Here is a 23,922-nt window from a genome sequence, read left to right as displayed (position 1 = left end):
TATCTGTCAGTGACCCATAAGCTATTGGCACCAAACAGAAAAAAAAAAAAAAACTGTTTTCAAACACTCTGCCATTGGTTGATCAAACAAATAGTCCTACCTAGTGGAGTGAATCTTTGGGTTGAAAGCAAATCATTTCGATTCATGATTCATAGCTTTTCGATTTGATTCAGAAGCATTTTTTTTTTTTTTTTTTTTACAAATTCAGAACGATTCAATTCAATTTGATTCACAAAGAAATGAGATTAAATTCGACTAACGATCCAGTTCTGTATTTTTTCATATATTTATAGTATTTTTTTTTATATTTCCCCTAATGTGTCTTAAGAAAAAGATTGTTTATTGCACCAAAAGTAACTTAAAAGAAAACACATTAAATACATGTTCATACAGACGAGTGCAATTTGCAAATAAAATACTTTAGAGCAGAGCATAAATAGAAAAGTATTCAAAATTCCATATTTCACCATAAAAAGTCAGTGATTTTTAAAATTGTATTAATTTGCATGACTTTTCCAGGTCTGGAAATCACAATTTCAAAATTCCCTGATATTTCCAGGTTTGCCATGGGAACCCTGAATCAGTAAAACAACCCAAATGTTACAGCATTAAAGTAATATAATATGTAGTGTTGTCAAAAGTACCGGTCCTCCGGTACCAAGTCGATACTAAAATAAAAAATCTGACTCAATCCGGTACCAGCGTGCAGTGTGACTGACACACGACTGCTTTAAAATGCTCATTTTGAGCACGTGCTCTGTTACTACTTACACTGAAATGGACTATTAATCAAATTAAAATCGTGACATCCTAGTGTGATTTATTAAACCACTACAGGCTGCAATCTTACTGTGGACGAGCTGCGTACTTTAAATAAATCTGACTGCACATCCACTGGAAATTCCACAGACACTGAGAATCAAACACGTTGTATGAGATGACAGAGCAGAGCACTAATCCACTGTAAACTACGCAGCACATGTAAACTATATATTTATATAATTAAATCACAGCATTTGTGCTTTAATCTCAACTCTATTTTATTTATATAGCATTTAAAACAACAGAGTTGACAAGTGCTTCACAGTAATAAATGCTGCAATCTTACTGTGGACGAGCTGCGTACTTTAAATAAATCTGACTGCACATCCACTGGAAACTCCACAGACACTGAAAATCAAACACGTTGTATGAGATGACAGAGCAGAGCACTAATCCACTGTAAACCACACAGCACATGTAAACTATATATTTATATAATTAAATCACAGCATTTGTGCTTTAATCTCAACTCTATTTTATTTATATAGCATTTAAAACAACAGAGTTGACCAAAGTGCTTCACAATAATTCAATTAAAACATAACATTTAAAAATGACCATATACACAAACAGCAGACATCTAAAACACAAACACTCCAAAACTGTGTCCTACATTTCATTTGTCAGACTCAAAGGACAGAGTAAAAGTCTCTGAAAACCGTTTATCTGGAAAGTGAAGCTTCCGGCAAAAAATACACGTCATAATAAAAGCACGATTCAAAATAAAAGCTAGATGCCTGAAACTGAAGAAATTGTGACAGAGATATATTACAACTGTATAGTAAAATTTTATATTCACTGTAATAATAATAATAATAATAATAATAATAATAACGGAATATATCACAAGCAAGACTGCTGTTGAATAAAAGTTTGGCAAAAAATGCAATGACATGTTAAAAAGTTCTATTTTCAATTATTAAAAGTTTTAAGAATTCATTGAATAGACACCATTTTAATGATGAAATTAAATTAAACTTTAAAACATGGAGTTCTGGAAAATAATAATAATAACAAAAAGAAAAACATGAATTGGTAAAGAATAAAACAGATTTCAGTAGAGCACTACTTTAACACTTAAGCAATGCATCCTTGATTGAGAAACACTTGAAGGAAACGCATTTATTTTACTTTATTACTTACATTGAAATGTAACTTTTTAAATAGGCTAAACAGGATGTGTTCAATAGCACATTGTCATATTAGCATATTTATGCTGTGGTACCGAAACTGGTATCGAGAACCATGAAATTTCACTGGTATCGGTACAGACTACTGAAATTTTGGTACTGTGACAACACTAATCAATTATAATAATTACATTTATTTATCACACATTATACATTTGCACATATACAGTGAAATTCTTTTTTTTTTTCACATATCCCAGCTAAGCTGGGGTCAGAGTGCAGGGTCAGCCATGATACAGCACCCCTGGAGCTGATGGGGTCAAGGGCCTTGCTCAAGGGCCCAACAGTGGCATCTTGGCAGTGCTGGGGCTTGAACCCCCAACCTTCTGACCAGTAGCCTAGAGCCTTAACTGCTGAGCCACCACTGCCCCATATTCATATGCATTTAAGAAAAAGAGAAAAGCAATAACAACTGATGACTTCAACTTGAATGTTTTCTGCACGGCAAATCCCCAACTAAACAATGAAACCAGTAAAATGGCACTATTTATCTTATAGAAAATAATGGCTATGTTTCCCACAATGAAAGCATTTTATTTCAATAGTGACCAGTTGGCAGCTGTACTCTGCTTTAAACGTGTTTCACCCGAGACAAGAGCACGAGCTGTCGACTGCTTATGTGACGGTCACTGGCCATCCGGAGGAGAGATCAGAAATAAGTTTCAATGAGAGTTTCGGACAGAAATGAGAGCAGGCGTGATCCCATGAAGTGTGACAGAAGAGTGCATCGTGTGTCTGTGAGGGCGAGTGCTCCAAGATGCACTAGAGAACGATGCTGCACAAGTCTACTTTAAACCGCACATGTAACTAATAAAAAATTAATCTATTTAAAAATATTGGACATCGTTTTGTCGAATCATGATTCATTTTAAATCGATTATTGACCAACACTAACGATTATAAATGAAAAAAATCATACTTCAGGATTGACACAGGAATTTGCAGAATTAGTAATCGATGCATCGAGAAAACAAATGAATCGTTACACCCCTAGTCCCACCCCAAACTCCAGCTGAGCCAGTGTCAGGCTGGACAGGACAACAAACATAGCAATTTTTGATAGCGCCACATGCACACAGTGTTTACACTTTCAGGTAATTTAACCTACCAATAAAGTACTTACAGTTGACAGTGCATATTAAGATGCGACACAAGAAGGTATTTACCATTCAAAAATTACATTTCTGCTTTCAGAGAGAAAGAGTGGGAGAAAGAGAGCACATTTTGAAAATTGTTGCACTTTGTGGGGCTTGACACTCTTCTGTGAAGCACCACTGTTCAGTTTTAAACTTTTGACCTTCTGTTTGTACATCAGAGGTGAGAGATGAACGAGTGAGAGTGAACGACAGGACCGAGGGATGATAATGTGAGAAGTGGAAGAAAGCTTTGATCTCTGTAGCAGAACAAACAGAAATGAACTGAACAGCCGGAACAAATCAAAAGAGTGTAGCTCTGTTCCAGAACCTCGAGAGCTGCAACCTAGACAGCATATTTAGGCATTGAAGATGCTACCAATAAACAAACTGTTCCAAGCAGTAGGCAGCACATTTATAACTTATTTTTGATTAAATTTTAAGGCATTTCATCAAGATATTCACCTGAGATGGTGGGCTGAATCAAGGGAAATGTCAATTTTAAATGTCATTTTATTCCCTACTGAAGAGTATCGATTAAAAAAAAAGTTCCATCCAACTTAACATGCACTACTTAACCTAATATTTGTGTGTGTGTATATTTGTGAGAGTATTGTGTCGTTAGTTTAGCGAGTACAAATCGGCTTTGGTGAGCATATAAAAAATAAAAATGGTAAATTTATTATATAAAAACTGTCTGAAAACATGTGTCGCAACTCATGTGTCTTTTACCTCTGTCGAAAATGTACCTTCATAAGTTGCCTAAAGTTGTTTCTTCTCCAGAACTCCATGTGGCGACATGTGTATTCTCTTCAAGCCAATGTTCAAGGGATAGTTCATCTAAAATGAAAATTCTCTCATCATTTACTCACCCTCATGCCATCCCAGATGTGTATGACTTTTTCTTCTGCAGAACACAAATGAAGATTTTTAGAAGAATATTTCAGCTCTGTGGGTCCATACAATGCAAGTGAATTGTAAACAGAACTTTGAAGCTCCACAAAGAACATAATAGCAACATAAAAGTAATTCATATGACTCTATATGATTGGTTTAATCTATGTCTTCAGAAGTGATATGATAGGTGTGGGTGAGAAACAGATCAATATTTAAGTCCTTTTTTACTATAGATTCTGCTCCCTGCACAGTAGGTGGCAGCACGAAGAATGCGAATCGCCGAAAATAAAAGAATGTGAAAGTGGAGATTTATAGTAAAAAATGACTTATTGACCTGTTCCTCACCCACACCTATCATATAATTCTGAAGATATGGATTAAACCACTGGAGACTTATGGGTTTCTTTTATGCTGCCTTTATGTGCTTTTTGGAGCTTCAAAATCTGGTCACATTCACTTGCATTGTATGGACCAACAGAGCTGAAATATTCTTCTAAAAATCTTAACTTGTGTTCTGCAGAAGAAAGAAAGTCATACACATCTGGGATGGCATGAGGGTGAGTAACTGATGAGAGAATTTTCATTTTTGGATGAACTATGTAGGGATGGGATGATATGGTTCTCACGATTTGGTTCAATATTATCTTGATATGATAACACTTAAATGACAAAGTATGGCAGTGTTTATTTTTTGGAAAATGTTGAGCAAAATGCACATTATAATTTCTCATCAAAATAAAGTTATTTTATACACGGTATAAATCTTCAAAGTTTAAATAAAAGGAGTTTCTTATTTACCTCTCATAAGAAAAGATCACAAACAAATAAGCTATCAAAAATAGTGGGCAACATCAGACTGATCAGGTGCAGAACAAGCAATAGAACTGAACAGAACCTGTCCTGAAAAAAAGTATGTGAAAATGTATATTTATTTTTTTAATAATTAGTTTGTCTTGAATATTATAATCACATTTTAACTTTTTAAAAATATAAAAATTCTATTAATATTTTTTCATAAAATTATATGAGCTGTCAATGTTTGAAATAATGTGTACAATTTACAGGTAATAACATTCATTTGTATAACAAGCACTATAGTGGTGCTGTCACTTAAAGAGTTTAATGTGCATCTCACAGACTCATACAGGTGTTGTGGTTCATTTATTAACGAGAGAGAAGTCTCGGTTTTTTAACATCCATGCTGTTTGTGATTAAAATTAATAGTTCTTTTTACTTTTTTAACTGACTGTCAAGAACAGAGAGGATATTAAAAGACACATTATTCAATGAAAGTGAAGTGCGCCTCATCTGTGATGGACACACATTACACGGAAGAAATGGTCCGAAGCACTTCGAGGACCTTGTGTGAAAAATCAAGAGATAAGAGAGAGAATTATGTTTGATGGGTCATTTCATATATGATCACATGGACAGAAAACAATGTTTCAAAGTTCGAAATATCGAGTTTTGCTTCAATATGGTTAGCTGATTTTTTTGGTTTGCGATATATCAAAATCAATTTTCATACAGTTTTTTTTTTCTCTCTAAAATTTTGCTTTTTGACAAAAACGTCCTTTAAATTTAGTCATTATTTCATCATGTTATATTCATTCATTTTAGTCAATCAGCAAAGCCAAGATATTCAGCAGCAAATCTTAGATGGTGAAGCTGGCCAGCCCGCATGATCTTTCTAAAAAAGCTGATTGACTTGCTGGTCAAGCACACCAACATCCCCATGATGGAGAGCAGCATAAAAACACAACATATTCTGGTGGTATACTGGTCTTTTTAACAAGGCAAAGACAGCGATGCAACTCACTAAGTTTTAAAAAGTGCTTGTTTTGAATTTGTGTGTGTGTTCTCACCAGCTGTAAAGCCTCCATGCTGTTTTTTTAGCATCTTTGGCCACTTTATCTGCCTCGTCAATGTAGTTCTTGATGTTGGTGTATGCATTGAAGGCGGCAGTGGCATTGAAGGACAGGTTCTTCGCATCAGCATGAATACTGCAGAAACAACAAACATATGGTTCAGAATGGCGAAAGAAGACACACAGTTACACACATGCACACACACACACACACACACCTGTCGAGTATGCCGGCAGACTCGTTGAGCTGTGCGACGTGGTTCTCCACTCTTTGCAGCAGCTCGGGGACTGAATCCTCCAGACCGCGACCCAACTGCACCACCTTAAAATCCAGTTTATTATGCAGCGGACTCAACTCTCTAGCCATCTCCTCCAGCTCCTATAAACACCAGAATTGCAAAAAACTACAGTAACTACTCATTTATAGGTGTTTCTTCAACTACAGGCATTTTAACGTCCCAGGGATTGATTCTTATATAAACTAACAGATTTTTTTCTCCCCAATTTGGAATGTCCGTTTCCCAATGTGCGCTAAGTCCTCGTGGTGACGTAGTGACTCGCCTCAATCCAGGTGGCGGAGGACGAATCTCAGTTGCCTCCGCATCCGAGGCCATCAATCCGTGCATCTTATCACGTGGCTTGTTGAGTGCGTTACCGCGGAGACGTAGCGCATGTGGAGGCTTCAAGCTATTCTCCGCAGCATCCGTGCACAACTCACCACGCGCCCCACCAAGAGCGAGAACCACATTATAGCAACCATGAGGAGGTTACCCCATGTGACTCTACCCTCCCTAGCAACCGGGCCAATTGGGTGGAACTCATGTGCTTTGAGGTCAAAGATCAATAAAATGCACAATACCAGTAAGACAGCATGTCAGCTTCCTCGTCTAACTCAGGGTGATAAGCATGAAAGTATTAAAGAATAATTATTATTTTTTTAAACATGCAATGACTGTGACACTCTGGCAACTATAGCAAAACTTCATGAAATGTCAAACTACTTACCAGAGCCTCCTCACAGCTGCATGAGGATGAAGCGCACCTGGAGGTGTGCTGACTGTCACATGGCCAAGTGCTTGTGAGTTGATCTTAAAAATTCATGGAATTACTGCAACTTCACAACCACGCACTGCAACACTGCAAACAATGATTAAAACTGCATACCTTGTTGACATGTTACGCTTTATAATAAAGACCATTCAACGGCTGCAGGGCTGTGCGTCGGGGTGGAAGAAATACCAGTAGAAATGTGTTAAAGGAAAATTCTGAGTTCAATACAAGTTCAATTGACAGTATTTGTGGCATAATGTTGATTACCATTGAAAATAATTTTGACTTTCCCTTGTTTATTTAAAAATCTGTGTTCCAGTGAGACACTTACAATGGAAGTCAATGGGGTCAATCTGTAAACATTAAAATACTCACTGTTTCAAAGTATAGACACAAGACATAAACAATGTGTGTGTTAACATGATTTTAGTGTGATCAAATCACTTACTAACTGCATCTGTGTAAAGTTATAGACAATTTAACAACTTCGTTACCATTACGATGTAATGTCAACAAACCCTAAAACGGCTGTAAAAATGTCAATTTAAACAACTTTACAGCTCAATAATACATGAATTTTAACAGAAGAATTAATGTAAGTGCTTTTATAAATTTTATAAGCTTCACATTTCTGCCTTTAAACCCTCCAAAAATTGGCCACATTCACTTCCATTGTAAGTGCCTCATTGTAACCTCCATATTTAAGAAAAGGAGGAACGAGTTGAAAATTTTTTTTGTGGTAATCAATATTATGCCACAAATGCTGTGGATTGAGCTTAACTTGTACTGAACCTGGAATGTCCCTTTAACAGCAATAAATGTTAAAGCTGCAATATGGTGGGGGCCTGGGTAGCTCAGCGAGTATTGACGCTGACTACCACCCCTGGAGTCGCGAGTTCAAATCCAGGGTGTGCTGAGTGACTCTAGCCAGGTCTCTCAAGCAACCAAATTGGCCTGGTTGCTAGGGAGGGTAGAGTCACATGGGGTAACCTCCTCGTGGTCGCGAATTGTGGCTCTCACTCTCAATGCGTTGTAAGTTGTGCTTGGATCGCGAAGAATAGCATGGGCCAACTCACGCTGTGAGTCCCCGCGGTATCATGCACAACGAGCCACGTGATAATGCGTGGATTGACATCTCAGAAGTGGAGGCTACTGAGACTTGTCCTCCACCACCCAGATTGAGGTGAGTAACCGCGCCACCATGAGGACCTAGTAAGCAGTGGGAATTGGGCATTCCAAATTGGGGAGAAAAAGGGATAACATTTTTTTTTAAAAAGCTGCACTATGTAAGATTTTTTTAGTTAAAAATGAACAAATTGTCATTATTGATTGAGTACATCAGCAATCAGTGTTCAAATCAATGTCCTTACCTTTCCTCGATTCACAACGGTAAGCCTATAAAAATTATTTGGATTTTGAGCTGTCGGGTTCGATTTGGCACGAAATCGCTGGCTTATGACGTACATCCTTGTGTCACTACGTGATGTCCATGAACATAGGAAAGAAGAGCCAGCTGTCTCGTTCCCATGTAAACAGTAGATGGTGGTAATGCACTGTTTTAGTTTGCGAGTAGCCGTAAAAAATAAAAATAAAAAAAAACTACAGTTCAGTTCAGTCACACACACATTTCAGAACAGCATTGTTGCAGTCTGGATGGATGTTTATCTGTTATCCGTTTGGTGAAGCTGTTTACCTGCTATAATGCTTGGATATGTTTTCTGGTAGGGTTGCTGAAGCTTATATTGCTTGTCATGCTTGAGTTCTTTATGTAAAAGCGCTTTTGAGTGTAGTGTCAGAAAAGCGCTAGAAGTGTAAAATTAATTAATTCAAAATATGTGAATACGAGTGTTGTTTATCTTCATCAAATCAAGTAATATTTCAGTTTTAAATGTTTAATCGTATAACATTATATCAACATGAAAATAGCACGCTATGACTCCGGCTCTGAATATTTCCAGTCATGATCACACACAGGCGATGTCCAGGTAAGCTCAAATCATGAGATTCATCCGCCAGAAGAGCAGTGCTGAAACACGACTGACGTAATGTATTCTTCTGCAAATTGCTTTCAATTTTAAGTTTCAGCCACAGATGTCGCTAGAGAGCACAAAGTTACGTAGTGCAGCTTAAAATATCATGTCTTTTAAGCTGTCTATCGTGGTTATGCAAAATCACGCCACATGGCAAGGAATGCATGTTCCAAAAAATCATTTTATTTTTATCAGTTGTTATACTTGTGTTTTTTTTTTTTTTTTGTTTGTTTGTTTTTTAGATTTCTCACGGCCTTGGATGATAGCGTTCCCTCTCTCTCGCACACACACGCGACCTAATAGGACACAGGGAGAAAGAGAGATGAGATATGATAAATAAGCCCTGCTTCCCTTAGTTACTGATACCTTCCCGTTTTCCTGTCAGCATCTGTTTTGCCACAAAGCACGGAGAAGCGATCGAGTAAATTACCTCAGCAATTATTATATAACATTTGTCAACCATTATGTATATATGTATATACTGTATATATCAGTGGCGTGCAGTCAGCCCCTTCAAACCCTTCAGAGAAGGGGTGACGTAAATGGAGACAGAAAAAAAATGGTAAATTATGAAAAAAATTTTGTTTTGTTTTTTTTGCATGTATTTGCATTTAATAAATAAATACATTAAAATACAGTAACATACAGCTTCAAAAACAACTTAAAAATAACAGATATTTTTGTTGTTGAAGGGGTACCTGGTAAATGCACTGCATACCACTAATTGGGGTAAGTCATGGCATCATGTTACCCATCTGGCACCAACAATCATGCCACGCTCCAAATCACTAAAATAAAAACATTTCCTCATTGATGTGAACATTATTTGAAGCTCCTGACCTGTATCTGCATGATTTTATGCACTGCACTGCTGCCACATGATTGGCTGATTAGATAATCGCATGGATGATTGTTGGTGCCAGATGGACTGGTTTGAGTATTTCTGTAACTGCTGATCTCCTGGAATTTTCTCTAGAATTTACTAAGAATGGTGGCAAAAACAAAAAACATCCAGTGATGGGCAGTTCTGTGGACAGAAATGCCTTGTTGATGAGAGAGGTCAACAGAGAATGACCAGACTGGCCAAAATGTATAATATATATATTTTACATTTTATTATACATTATTATATAATATACTGTTTAATTATATAATACATTTATTATATAATTATGTTATTTTGATTATTATATATTGAATTATCTTTTTCTTGGGGACCTTTTTTTTTTTCTTTTTTTTTTGCAAATAATGATATGATTATTTGTGATTAATTTGATTAATTAATCTGCAAATCATGTAATTCATTTGATTTTAAATTTCAATCGATTGACAGCCCTATCTGTTTTGTTTGTATTTTCCAGTTGTCCTTGGTTACTAATGAGACAACAAAGTCGGTGAAGAGCATTCTTGATATGAAATACGAGATGTGTTAGATGTGAAGAAAACAAAGAAAAATCCAAGTAAATATCACTTGTGAACAGAATATTTTTATTGTGCATAATTTCCAATCAAGTTGTAATTTTGTCAAATGATGCAAAAATTTCCCTTTGCAAGAGAATCACACCATTTTATTCCAAAAATATGTAAAACATCATATCCACAGAATGCTTTTCAATACAATAAATAATTTGTGATGGAAATGACTTTTGTTTGTTCAGTTTTTGTCATCACATTTTGTCATCACTGTTGGACATCATTAGACAAATTAAATACACTAGTGAGAATGTGAAAAGAGTGTTTTAAAAGAGTATATTTTCTAAAAGTCCACAGTCCATTTATTTTAATTGTATCTTTTTTTTTTCTTCTTTTTTTTTTTTTTTTGGACATTTGAAAAGGAGAGGAAATTATTAGGAATCAGGACAAAACAAAAATTTGAACCCTCACTCCCATACAAGCACCAAGGCTCAACGTGTTAACGACTATGCCACAGCTCCAACTATTACCTATTCATTTATTTTGTGCCTCCAGCCTGATACTGACCTCTTTGCCCTGGCTGATGTTGTTTGAGAGAGCGTTGGCTTCAGCCAGCATCTTCTCTCCCACTGCCAGAATTCCCTCTGCTTCTTTTTTCTCTTTACTGGCTGCATCCCTCTTTCCCTGCTCAAACCCATAACAAAACCATGTCGACACGGCACATAGCATTTCATAAGTGTGTGTTTGTGGATGTGTGTGTACCTGCAGGCTGTTAAGGTTTTGTTGGTTGCTAACAGACAGCACTCCTGCCTCTCTGGTTTTGTTGTGAGCTTCCTGCAGCAGATCCTGAGCTTCATCCAGTTTCTTCCTGTAATTGTCCATCTTATCACTAACCTGCTTCTTCAGGTCTTCTGTGGCCTGGTGTGGATCTCCAAACAAACGCTTCACTTTAGCTAAAAGAGCCTCGGAGGCCCTATAAAGAGACAGATAGTTTGTATTATTTGCTCACTTATCTGGGACTCATGACCAAGAAAACCTCTTCACAGAACAGAGAGGAACACACACAGTATATTGTATAACTATATATTATTGCATGGCTCTGTGGAATACTTGATTCTGATTGGTTAATCATGGTATACTGTTGTTAAATAATTTTGTATAATGACTGCTCGACTGTATAATCGATTTTCAACTCTAAGTTGCAAATTTTATTTCTGCAAAATATCAGAATATCGCAAAAACAGTGTGCGAATAAAGCCGCGTTTCCACACATTGTGTTCAAAAGAACAAAATCGTTACTTCTAGGAAAACTGTAGCCACTGTGTTTCTTTTATTAATAAAATACTCACAGTTTAGAGCATGCAGACAAAACAAAAATGTCTGTCTCATGTCTGGATGTGACAACGCGTTCCCCCATTCCTATGACTTTACCGTGCGGATCTCTAAAATATTTTGGGCACAGTTCATGTTTCTATTCCACTTATTTGCTCTACAAACTCTATACAGTCTTTGGACTTTCAGGACTGTGATAAGTCTCTAGTTCTCTCATGAAGGAGGAAGCGGGAGCCGGATAAACAATCCACATGAGTCTTTATTTTTAACACACTTTTCAGTATTTTCACCGTTTGCTTTTCAGCACAACATGAACACACATGAACACTCTGCTGTGTGTGTCTCTCTCTCTCTCTCCCCTCCAGCAGTTTGGAGTGCCCCTTTATCCCCCTCCAGCTCTCACTGCAACACAATACAGCTATTAGAGGTGATTTCCCACAGGTGTCAATCCTTACCGTTCTTCCTCTCCTGGCCTCGCTCTCCATAGACGTCGCTCAGCCACGCCCATCACCACATACCTTCATTGCCCGACTCAGGCCGGGAAGCCATCTGGCCTGTCACTTACACCCCCCCCCCCCCACCATATTCTGGAGAGGAAATCCGCAACAGCCATCTGTGCCTCCAGCCTGTGGACCACCTTGAACTTAAAAGGCTGGAGAGCTAGATACCAATGGGTGACACCCTGTTCGATGCGTCCGTCTGCATGATAAAAGGGGACAGTGATGTCAGGACAGTGATGTCAGCCTGATTCACCTGCCTGTGGGGGAAAGCGGAGAGGGTTAGGGGAAACTGGCAGGTTGAGTGGCCCACGGGACTGGGGAACCAGTTTTGGGGTAGGAATTCCCCATTTCCAAGGAATAGGAACAGGATGAGGGGAAGGAGAGGGGAGGGAGGAGAGGGAGAGAGGGAGAGAGAGAGAGAGAGGAAGAAGAGGGCTCGCCGGCCCCTGAATATGCCGACATATGGTCCTCTGCCAGCTGGATCTCCTCATCCAGCGATGCCGGGCAGTGGCACTGGACCCATTCCGCCGTCCCTTTCGGTAGTCCATTGATCAGCTGCTCCAGCACCACCAGGTCAACTACAGCTGTGGCGTTGCATTCTGCTGCCAGCAGCCACCGCCGGCAGGAGTCATGGAGCTGTGGGACAAAGGCAAACAGGCAGCCAAGCTCACCAATCATCAGCAAGTGGAAGCGCAGGCAGTGCTGCTCTGCGCTGTGGCCGACCCATTGCAAGATGGCACGTTTCAAGTCCTGATACCCCAGAAGTTTGGTGACGGGTAGTTGTTGGGCTGCCAGTTGCGCTTCTTCCGATAGCAGCGGCAGCAGGCGGACCACCCACTGGGACTCTGGCCATCCCGCTGCTTTCGCTGCATGCTCAAACAGCTCCACGAACGCCTCTGGGTCGTCCTCTGGCCCCAAGTTGGTGAGCATAAAGTGGATCATGGTGGGGGCAGCAGCCAAGGTTACGCCAGTGGAAGCCCCCTGGGTATCAAGCTCTGTAGCACCTGCCAGTCCTCTGCTTTAGCTTGAAGGATGACCTGCAATCACTGCTCCTGGCGCAGCTCAAGTAGAGCTTGATGTTGCGTTTGGTGGATGCTGGCGAGGGTCTTGATCAGCTCGGCGAGGACTCCATGATGGCATAACTTCCTCCAAATTCCCGGGTTTCGGCACCACTGTGATAAGTCTCTGGTCCTCTTGTAAGGGAGTCTTTATTTTTAACACACTTTTCAGTATTTTCACCACTGTTTGCTTTTCAGCACAAAATGAACACACACGAACACTCTGCTGTGTGTCTCTCCCCTCCGGTGGTTTGGAGTGCCCTTTTATCCCCCTCCAGCTCTCACTGCAACACAAAACAGCTGTTAGAGGTGATTTCCCACAGGTGTTAATCCTTACCGTTCTTCCTCTCCCAGCCTCGCTCTCCACAGACGTTGCTTGGCCACATCACCACAAGGACATTGTTATTTCAGGATGTTCAGAGCAAGATTTCAGATGTGATGATTGGTCCGCTGGTCAGTCCAGTTATAAACAAATTTTTTTCTGTCACATGACTTTTTTTGATGTGCATTTTGTATTCCTAATAAATTGAAGGAATTTTTTGGGTAAATGTGTTTCTATCAATATTTGAGCATTTCTTATCAAATACAGAATGTTTCCACCTCAAACGAGCGTTTGAGCTTTTTATGCACATTATAGAGATTTTATTCGCATCTTGGTGTTTCCATCCAGCACTTTTTAATGCGATACCCCAAATGCAATAAAATGATAAATATATATATATATATATATATATATATATATATATATATATATATATATATATATATATATATATTAATAATTTCAAATTAATATTTCACATCTATTCATGAATTTATTTGGTATGTAGCCATGTAACAAGCAGAACAATGTATAGTCTAAAGACTGTTCATTATCCCTTACAAATCACTGACTATGTACACAATTAATAACCATAATGAAACCAGGGGCAACCATACATTTTAAAATTGAGTTATGATTGAAATCTGGTTCCTTGGACTATAAAAACACTTATTAGTTTAAGTGTTACTGTAGTTACTGTGCTTTGCCTTTGTAGAGAAGTATAGCTTTAAAAATCATTGTAACTAGTCATGTCCTGCCCAATTTTTTTACATTTCTATGTTTGTCCCCTACAATTTATTTTAACAATACATTCTATACCAAATATTAAATGAATTATTCATCTAAAATGAAAATTCTGCCATCATTTGCTTACTTTCCTGTTGTTCCAAACCAGGATGACTTTCTTCTGTGGAACACAAAAGGCGAGGTGATTGGCATTGTTAATCTCAGTCATCATTCACTTTCAATGCGTCTTTTTTCCCATACAATGACTGAGGCATTCTGCCTTACATCTCCTTTTGAGTTCTATGAAGAAAGTTGTAGAGGTTTGTAACAAAATGAGTGTGAGTAAATGATGACAGAATTTTCATTTGCACATGCAGGCTTCAAGCACTTCCACTGGCCGCCTCTAGGTGTCTCTCTCTATTCTCTCATGGCCATCCAGACTGAAGAATCCATTCCAGAAGTAATTTGATTAGGCTAGAATATATTCCTCCCCCCTCCCAACCTCAGGCAACTTTTAATTAGTTCCTTAATATTTTACATAAGAAAGAGAAACTTTCTTCCTTCGAGCTGGGATCCACTGCATCACAAAATACAACAGAGAAACAAAACGCCACCAAAACAATGATTTCAACCTGTGAACTTTAATGGCAGTCACACAAATGCATATTATTAGTTCTTTTTTCTTTTTTTTTTTTTTTTTTTTGCTCTTTGTGTAAGTGGTTTGTTGTGGTGCTCAAACTGATTAAAGGCACAGTTATTCATCTGTAACAGTATGCTGCATTATTTAGCTGTTGCTTTTGTATTGTGTGTTGGTTGGTTTGTGGATGTGTTTTACCAGAGTTCCTCCTCGGCTAAGTGTTTCTTTCCAGAGAGCTGGCATTTGCGTAATTCTGTGAGCACGGCTTGGATTTCATCGTTCATTTCATTTATGCTCTTCTCTGGAGCTCCGTTCCTCAAGCCCAGAGTTCAACTCACGAGCTTTCGTCCGTAAAGCTGGAACACACACACAAACACACACACGGTGCAGCTATCCTTATGAGGACTCTCCATAGACATAATGATTTTTATACTGTACAAACTATAGATTCTATACCCTAACCCTCACAAAAAAAAAAAAAAAAATAAAAAAAAAAAAAACTTTATCTAAACATCATTTAGTATGTTTTTTTAAGCGATTTGAATTATGGGGACACTAGAAATGTCCTCATAGACCACATTTATAGCATAATACCCTAGTAATTACCAGTTTGTAACCTAAAAAAAAATGTCCTCGTAAACCACCCAAGCCTGCCCACACACACACACACACACACACACACACACACACACACACTTGCATGAGTTTCAGCACAACCAGCAGGGATATACCACACATGATTCACAAATATACATTGACATCACACACCACATTCCCAAACATACACTTTTACCCCTAATTATAATTGCACCATATGATGGAACACTGACTCATTAAATACTAAAATGAGTTTTTATTTTAACTAGAGCTGTCAACTGATTAAAAAAAGCAAATGATCAAATGTTCAAATTAATAACTCAATACACTGATTAATAGAAATAATCACCAATAATAGCATACATTTCAAAGCCTTAAATTTAAAATCAAATATGTACATTACATGATTGTGGCAGAATAAACATTACAAAATGTGACTTTAAAAGTCAATATATTGTTTTATATTCATATCGTTGAGCACATTTACGTGCACAGCGATACGCTGATAACTATCACACATCATTTTATATACAGTATATGAAAAAAAATGACATCAGAAACCCGTGTTTACATGGGACTTCAAATCATATGGTTATTGATAGGCCGGTAAGAACGGTGGTAAAGGTGTTTACATGCAACGCAAAATCAGCGTAATGGGCGAAAATCTAGGTTTATGACCTGATCCCGAGTAAAGAACATGATTAAAGGCATTTACAAGACTATATACGTGACTTAAGCATAACTGGAAAATCGTACATGCAAATGCGTTCACTGAACATAAGACTATCACTGGCCTACAGTCCACAGTGAGGTTGAGAGTTTGTCATTTTGTCCGAGGTAGACTAAGGGGCAGTTCTTGCGGTCCTTCTGCATTAATTTTTAATCATTGGTCTATGTACACTTGCATCAAATGCCATCTTTGGCCATTGCATTTGCATGTTTTTCCAGTGTCTCATCCAATAAGCACCACATTATAAGACACCATGTCAAACTAAAAGTAGTTCAGCTTTGAAAAACACCCCTATGTTCGGATACATCCTTTTTGTGCTTTCAATTTGTCAAGGTGTTTTTAAAATTGAAGAGTGTAATTTCTGCACCAAATGGAATTACAAAATAAATAAATAAATAAATAAACAAAAAATAGCCATCCGAATACATGTTCCATACAGGCTGTCAGTCTGTGCGTTGCTCTGCGACATTACATTTGATCTTGCTTTGGTCTGACTTGGAACTGTTTTCTATAACAGAGCAAAAATAGACAAAATCAATTGCCCTATTGTGTCTAAAATGTAAGTTACTTGATATTAAATTTTGGTTTTAAGAACTGTTGTCTAAAAGCAATATAACACTCGCAATTAAGCCATGCAGATATTCAGTAAAACAGTATTCTTGTTCATGTGACACTGCTTAATTATACTAAATTTACATTAAATTGACAGTCTTAAAGCAAACAACCGACACAAAGTAATGTCACTTCTCTGATTTCTTTTCACTTCTTTTCCTTCAGGTGATTTTAAATTAGTTCAAACTTTACACAGCAGAGTAAATGTTCTTTAATTAAATTAAATTAATCTCTGAAATAAAAATGAAAAACAAAAAAGAGAGAGCGAGCATGCTTCTCTGCACATTCTAATTTAAAAATCATTAAATTGAGATGAAAATGAGCTATAATTAGATGCATTTCCAAAATTCCCAGAGAGTTCAAACATAAACATTTGATAGAACTACAAAAAACTGAGTATAAACCTGCCAGCCGAATCTGAAATAATTGCATTGTGAGTTTCAAACGCAACGCAGGTCTTTGGGGTGGACGGAATCATTTGATTCCTACTCGTTTAGTGTGCGAGAGAGGATGAGAGATGAGACAGTTTACTGGAGCAGGGAGCCCATGCACAGAAAGAATAATGACGCTCTTCCACTCACACTGACTGATGTCTCCTCTGAATTCCATGACTGTTATCAGCTTTTTGGAAACAGTTTTTGGCAGTTTATCAAAAATGAGAGGACCAAAGTGCATTGTACTGGCTTTAAGTGCCAAACATGTTTCCAAGAAAATAAATTAACAGCTTTTTGAAGCTATGGCTTTAATCTGCATGCATTGAGTGGGTGAGATGGTCCATGTGTCTGATGTTTAGATGCCCAGAGATGATACCATCTGCTGTATGAACACCTCTCAGGTACATTCTGCATATGCATATAATCAAACACGCACACACGTTGGTGCAGCTATCATTATGAGGACTCTCCACAGACATAATGATTTTTATACTGTATGAACTATAGATTCTGTCCCCTAACCCTACCCCTAAACTAAACCCTCACAAAAAACTTTCTGCATTTTTACATTTTCAATAAAACATCGTTTATTACGTTTAAGCGATTTAAATGATGGGGACACTAGAAATATCTTCATAAACCACATTTATAACATAATACCCTTGTAATTACCAGTTTGTAACCTAAAAAAAAAAATCCTTGTAAACCACTTAAACCTGCACTCCCCCCCCCCACACACCCTTTGAACAACTGGAGGGTTCTTTCAGATGTGATTGTTTTTCAAATATTTAATTTTGTCTGTTGTAATTAAGGCATTGCATAGTCTTAGCAGAACCTTCATTAACTAAATAAGCTTCTCATTTAAAGCCATGAACAATGTCACACACACATTGTGACATGCACATGCACACACTCATTTGGTGCTACACAGTATCAGGGCCTCTCTTGCTCTCTGTCCCTCTATCTCTCAAACATACACAACCTGATAATAAAGCAACACAAATGTATTCCTTAGCTCTTACCATGAGAGTATCACAAATGGAACCACTGAGAAATCTTACTGCACGCTATTCTCTATTGTCACACGAACAAAACATTCAACTCAACCTCTTAACTCTCAGCTCATCCTCAGCTACCATCATACTAATCCCAGCCCATCAAAACCTCAAACTCTGAGCTCAACTTCACCCATTCCACCAAACTTCAACCCTCAGCTCAACCTCAGCCAAACCCTCAGCTCAACCTCACCCAAACATCACCTAAACCTAACTCCTTAGCTCAACCTCACCCAACCCTCAGCTCAACCTCACCTCAACCTCACCAAACCATCACCTAACCCTAACTCCTTAGCTCAACCTCACCCAACCCTCAGATTAACCTCGCCTCAACCTTACCAAACTCTCAGCTCAACCTCACCCAATCCTCAGCTCAACCTTACTCAACTCTCGGTTTAACCTCTACCAACTTTCAGCTCAACCTTGCCCCAACCCTCAGCTCTATCTCATCCAACCATCACCCAACCCCAACCCTCAACTCAACCTCAACCTACCATCACATAACCCTAACTCATTAGCTCAACCTCACCCAACTCTCAGCTCAACCTTGCTCAAACCTCAACTCAACCTTGCCCAATGCTCAGCTCAAGCTCACCCAAACTCTCAGCTCAAGCTCACCCAACTGTCACTTCAATCCCACCACAGCCCTCAGCTTAAGCTCACCACAACCCTCAGTTCAAGCTCACCCAAATCTCAGCGCAACCTCACCCAATATCACCTAATCTCAACTCTAAAATCAACCTCATCCAACTCTTAGCTCAACCTCACCCAACCCTCACCTCATCCTCACCCCTACACTCACCTCAACCTTACCCAATATGGAGGGTGCATAGAAGGATCGTGTCTGTAGCTACAGACAGGCACTAAAAGCTGCCAGGTCAGCATATTATAGCAAACTCATAGAAAATAACCACAGCACAATAGTAATGACTTCATGAATTTATTTACTGATAAAATAGAAATCATCAGAAATAAAATTGGAATTATGCAATCAACTGTCACTGCACCTCAGAAAACAGTGTCTCATAAATGTTCTCATGAGCAACTTCAATCCTTCGCTGTCATAGGTCATGAAGAGCTAACAAAACTTATAAAAAAATTCAAAAGCTAAAACATGTTAGATCCAATACCAACTAAGCTCTTACAAGAGGTATTCCCTGTAATCTCAGAACCTCTTCTTAATATTGTTAACTCCTCGCTATCCTTAGGACATGTCTCTAAGAAACTTTAAAATGGCTGTTATCAAACCCCTTATTAAGAAGCCACAGCTTGATCCAGGAGAATTAGCTAATTATAGACAGATTTCAAATCTCCCATTTATGTTGAAAATTCTAGAAAAGGTAGTGTCATCCCAACTATGTTCATTTCTACAGAGAAATGGAATATATGAACAATTTCAGTCAGGATTTAGCCCCCATCACAGTACAGAGACTGCACTTATCAGTTTTACAAATGACTTGCTCTTATCATCTGATTATGGCAGTATTTCTCTTCTAGTACTTTTAGATCTTAGTGCTGCCTTCGACACCATAAATCAAGACATTTTCTTGAATATGCTGGAGAATTATTTTGGCATTAGTGGACTTGCATTAGCATGGTTTAGGTCCTATTAATCAGACCACTACCACTTTGTCTGTGTAAAAGAGGAATTGTCAAATCAAACAAAAGTTAAGTATGGAGTGCTACAGGGATCAGTTTTAAGGCCTCTGTTTTTCCCCTTATCTATGCTTCCCTTGGGAGATATTATCAGGAATCATGGAATAAAAGTTTCCACTGTTATGCCGACAATACCCAATGAAATTTCACAATTCTCCAAATTTGCAGAGTGTATCAATGAAATCAAAGATTGGATGGCCAGAAATTCCCTTCCACTCAATTCCGACAAAACAGAAGTACTAATTATTGGACCAAAAACCTCTAAAAATAAGCTGCTAAAACATAATTTGACTCTCGATGGATGTACAGTTACATCGTCTTCTACAGCGAAGAACTTAGGTGTTATTGATACCAATCTGTCCTTTGAAAATCACATTTCCAATGTTTGTAGAACAGCATTCTGCTACCTCAGAAATATATTTGTAATTATTTTGTAATACATTTTACAATTAACATGCTCTTTGTTGCTGATGCCAAAAAACTAATTCATGCTTTCATGACCTCAAGACTAGATTATTGGAATGCATTACTGGGAGGATGTACTGCAAGTACTTGCAAGCATTTGGTTCAAAATGCAGCTGCCAGAGTGCTGACTAGAACAAAGAAATATGATCATATTAGCCCCATTCTATCGTCGTTACATTGGCTACCTGTTCAATTTCGTATACATTTTAAAATTCTGTTAACTACATACAAAGTTTTGAATGGCATAGCTCCACAGAACTTAAGTGACCTTCTGTCATGCTATATTCTATCACGTTCATTATGATCACAAAATTCTGGCCTGTTAATAGTTCCTAGAATATCAAAATCCACAAAAGGAGGAATATTCTTTTCCTATTTGGCTCCCAACTATGGAATAGTCTCCCTAACGCTGTTTGGGATAAAGACACACTCACTCAGTTTAAGTCTAGACAAAAGACTCATCTATTTAGCCAAGCATACACCTAATCTATCAATCAATTCAAAATCAGGCTGCTTTAGTTAGGTCTGCCGGAACCAGAAACATTTCTCAAAAACATTTCTCATAATCTATATTAATCTGCAATAAATTGAATGGCATCTACACAAATATTATTCAATTTACTTCCCTCTCAACCTTGGCATTCATATCCCGAGGTTACCAGATCTGGCCAGATCCACCTCAGTTCCTGCTTGGTGTCGGACTCCACTGCTATGTGTCGCTAAGTGATGACGACAAACTACAGCCTGTGCTAGCCAGACATCATTTCAGTCTTTAACGATGGACTTCAGAGGATGAACTCCAACTGTAAGACATCAGATACTTCATATGCCACTGCCTGAAACTTGGATTTAGGATGGACTCCAACGAACCTCACCGAAATGACCTGTAGGTTGCACCTCATTGATCTCTGCCTGCATCACCTTTGCCTATTGATGGACTACACACTTGAAATGGAATAGACTATCAATTAACTGCCAACAAGAGCCTTCATCAGCCAACTAACATAGGACAATGCATCTATGTGAACTTCTGCAGTTAATCCAGAATGGACTTTGAAGACATTAGTCATTAATCTTAAAGTTCATATAAAATCCGTGTTTAAACTACTAATTTACTCATTTTAAATCATGACTTGCACTGCATACAAATAACTAATATTGGAACTATATTCATGTTGTTTAGCCAGAGGGGAAATGGCCCCCACAGTGAGTCTGGTTTCTCCCAAGGTAATTTTTCTCCATTAACCAACATCTTATGGAATTTTGTGTTCCTTGCCACAGTAGCCTTCGGATTGCTCACTGGGGTTCTAAATACATTATTATTAATTATTTAATGATTTATTTTTATACACAATTTACAATCATATTTAATCAAATTCCGCAATGATGACTCTAAGACTTTATAGATATTACAGTTTCATTGTCTGTTAAAGTATGATTTTCTGTAAAGCTGCTTTGAAATTATGTGTTGTGAAAAGCACTATAAAAATAACTTGACCCAACTCTCAGCTCAAGCTCACTATAAACCTAAGCTCAACCTCACCCAACTCTCAATGCAATCTCACCACAACCATTAGCTCAAGCTCACCACAACCTTCAGCTCAAACTCACCCAAACCCTCAGTGCAACCTCACCCCAACATTCAGCTCAACTTTACCCATCATCACCTAACCCCAATTCTCAATCAAGCTCACTCAACCATTAAATAACCTAAACCCTCAGCTCAACCTCACCCCAACTCTCAGCTCAACCTCACCCCGACCCTTACCTCAACCATCATCTAACCCTAAATCCACACCTTAACCTCACCCAACCCTCAGCTCAACCTTACTCCAACTCTCACCTCAGCCTTACCCAACCCTTAGCTCAACCTATGCTACAATCACCTATGCCCAGCCCTCAGCAGATTCTACCCCATCAAAACCTCATCCAACATTCACCTGGACCAACTGAAAATGCCAGCTTGCAGTTTATTGTTTGCTGGTACCTTCAGCAACCAAGAGTGTGTTCCTCACGTAGTGCTCCAGGTCCTCTGCTCCTTTGCGGCTTCTCTCTGCATCCGCTGCTGTCTGCTCCCCATCAGCAGACATTTTATTGGCCTAAATGTATTAAGAAAACAACAACAACAACCTATAAAAACTCAACACTTTTTAATTGAACACACCAGAGCGGAGAGTCGTAGAGCTGCCTTACACTGACATAACACTTCATCCAAGTTGTATGAATAGGAACAAAAAAAAACACAAGTCAACCCAACCTCTTCTTCATGCAAAGAATAAAACAACGAGAAACATTACATCTGACATCTCTGGGGCAATATGAACAAATCTAAAATAAATAAAACCTACAGTATTTCCAGCTTGGCAAGAATATTTTAAAGGTCAAGGTTTCATGAACCAAAAGGAGAGAGAAAGGGTGTAAGAGGTCTCTTGAACTTTTGTTTTATGAAAAGACTGCTTCTCTCACTTTTGACTTTAAATATATCAAGTTTACAAGGACATCTATTCAGATGATGATGAAAAGTTCCTTTCAACAGAACTGAGCAGCACTTCAAGCAATAAACAAGTTAATGTTCTAGCCTTTTTTCATGTAATAAAACAAAAAACAAAAAAACAAGCCAACAATGTCAGCAGCTTACAGAGCAGTTATTCATGACTTGTGTACTATGCAAAGTACAGTTCAAACCAAACATACTTTGGTTCAAAGAAAAGAATGGTGCATTTTTGATAGAAAGCATAATTAAAAACAATGTCCCATTAGTGTTGTTCTGTAAATTTGAGTGCTACTTGAGGATCAAGAGTGGGAGTGAAAAAAGGTCTGTGTTAATAAGGATCCCCAGACACTAAAGTAACCAATTAAGTTAATGGGCTAATATATTAGTCAGTTTTACTAACAGTTGAGATAGTTGCTAAGCCAAACATAACAATCACTGTTTTTCATACTTTGGCATTTGAACTAACCCCTCACCTTAATTATTAAACTTGGGCATGTAACTCATCCCGCACTGTTTGTGCTACAGACATGAATAATACTGTACCTCATATAATTCTGCTTGTTCAGTAAAATTGTGCTATTACTTTTCTAAATGATCCGGCATATAATTTCTGTAAAAAGTCCTCAGTCCGTGTGGCGGTGGACAAGTCTCAGTTGCCTCCGCTTCTGAGATCGTCAATCTGTGCATCTTATCACGTGACTCGCTGTGCATGACACCATGGAGACTCGCAGCATGTGGAGGCTCATGCTACTCTCCGTGATCCACGCACAACTTAACACACGCCCCACTGAGAGCGAAAACCACTAATCGCAACCATGAGGAGGTTACCCCATGTGACTCTACCCTCCCTAGCAATCGAGCCAATTTCGTTGCTTAGAAGACATGGCTGTTGTCACTCAGCA

At 38.3% G+C, this 23,922-nt stretch overlaps 1 pseudogene; it reads right to left on the bottom strand.

The window, feature by feature from the left end:
• LOC127416017 (laminin subunit alpha-2-like) overlaps positions 1-23,922 on the bottom strand; it is a 336,769-nt pseudogene that overhangs the window by 45,337 nt on the left and 267,510 nt on the right.

This window comes from Myxocyprinus asiaticus, chromosome 25 (assembly GCF_019703515.2).
Source record: "Myxocyprinus asiaticus isolate MX2 ecotype Aquarium Trade chromosome 25, UBuf_Myxa_2, whole genome shotgun sequence".
Classification (NCBI taxonomy): domain Eukaryota; kingdom Metazoa; phylum Chordata; class Actinopteri; order Cypriniformes; family Catostomidae; genus Myxocyprinus; species Myxocyprinus asiaticus.
This window is presented reverse-complemented; position numbering and strand designations above follow the sequence as displayed.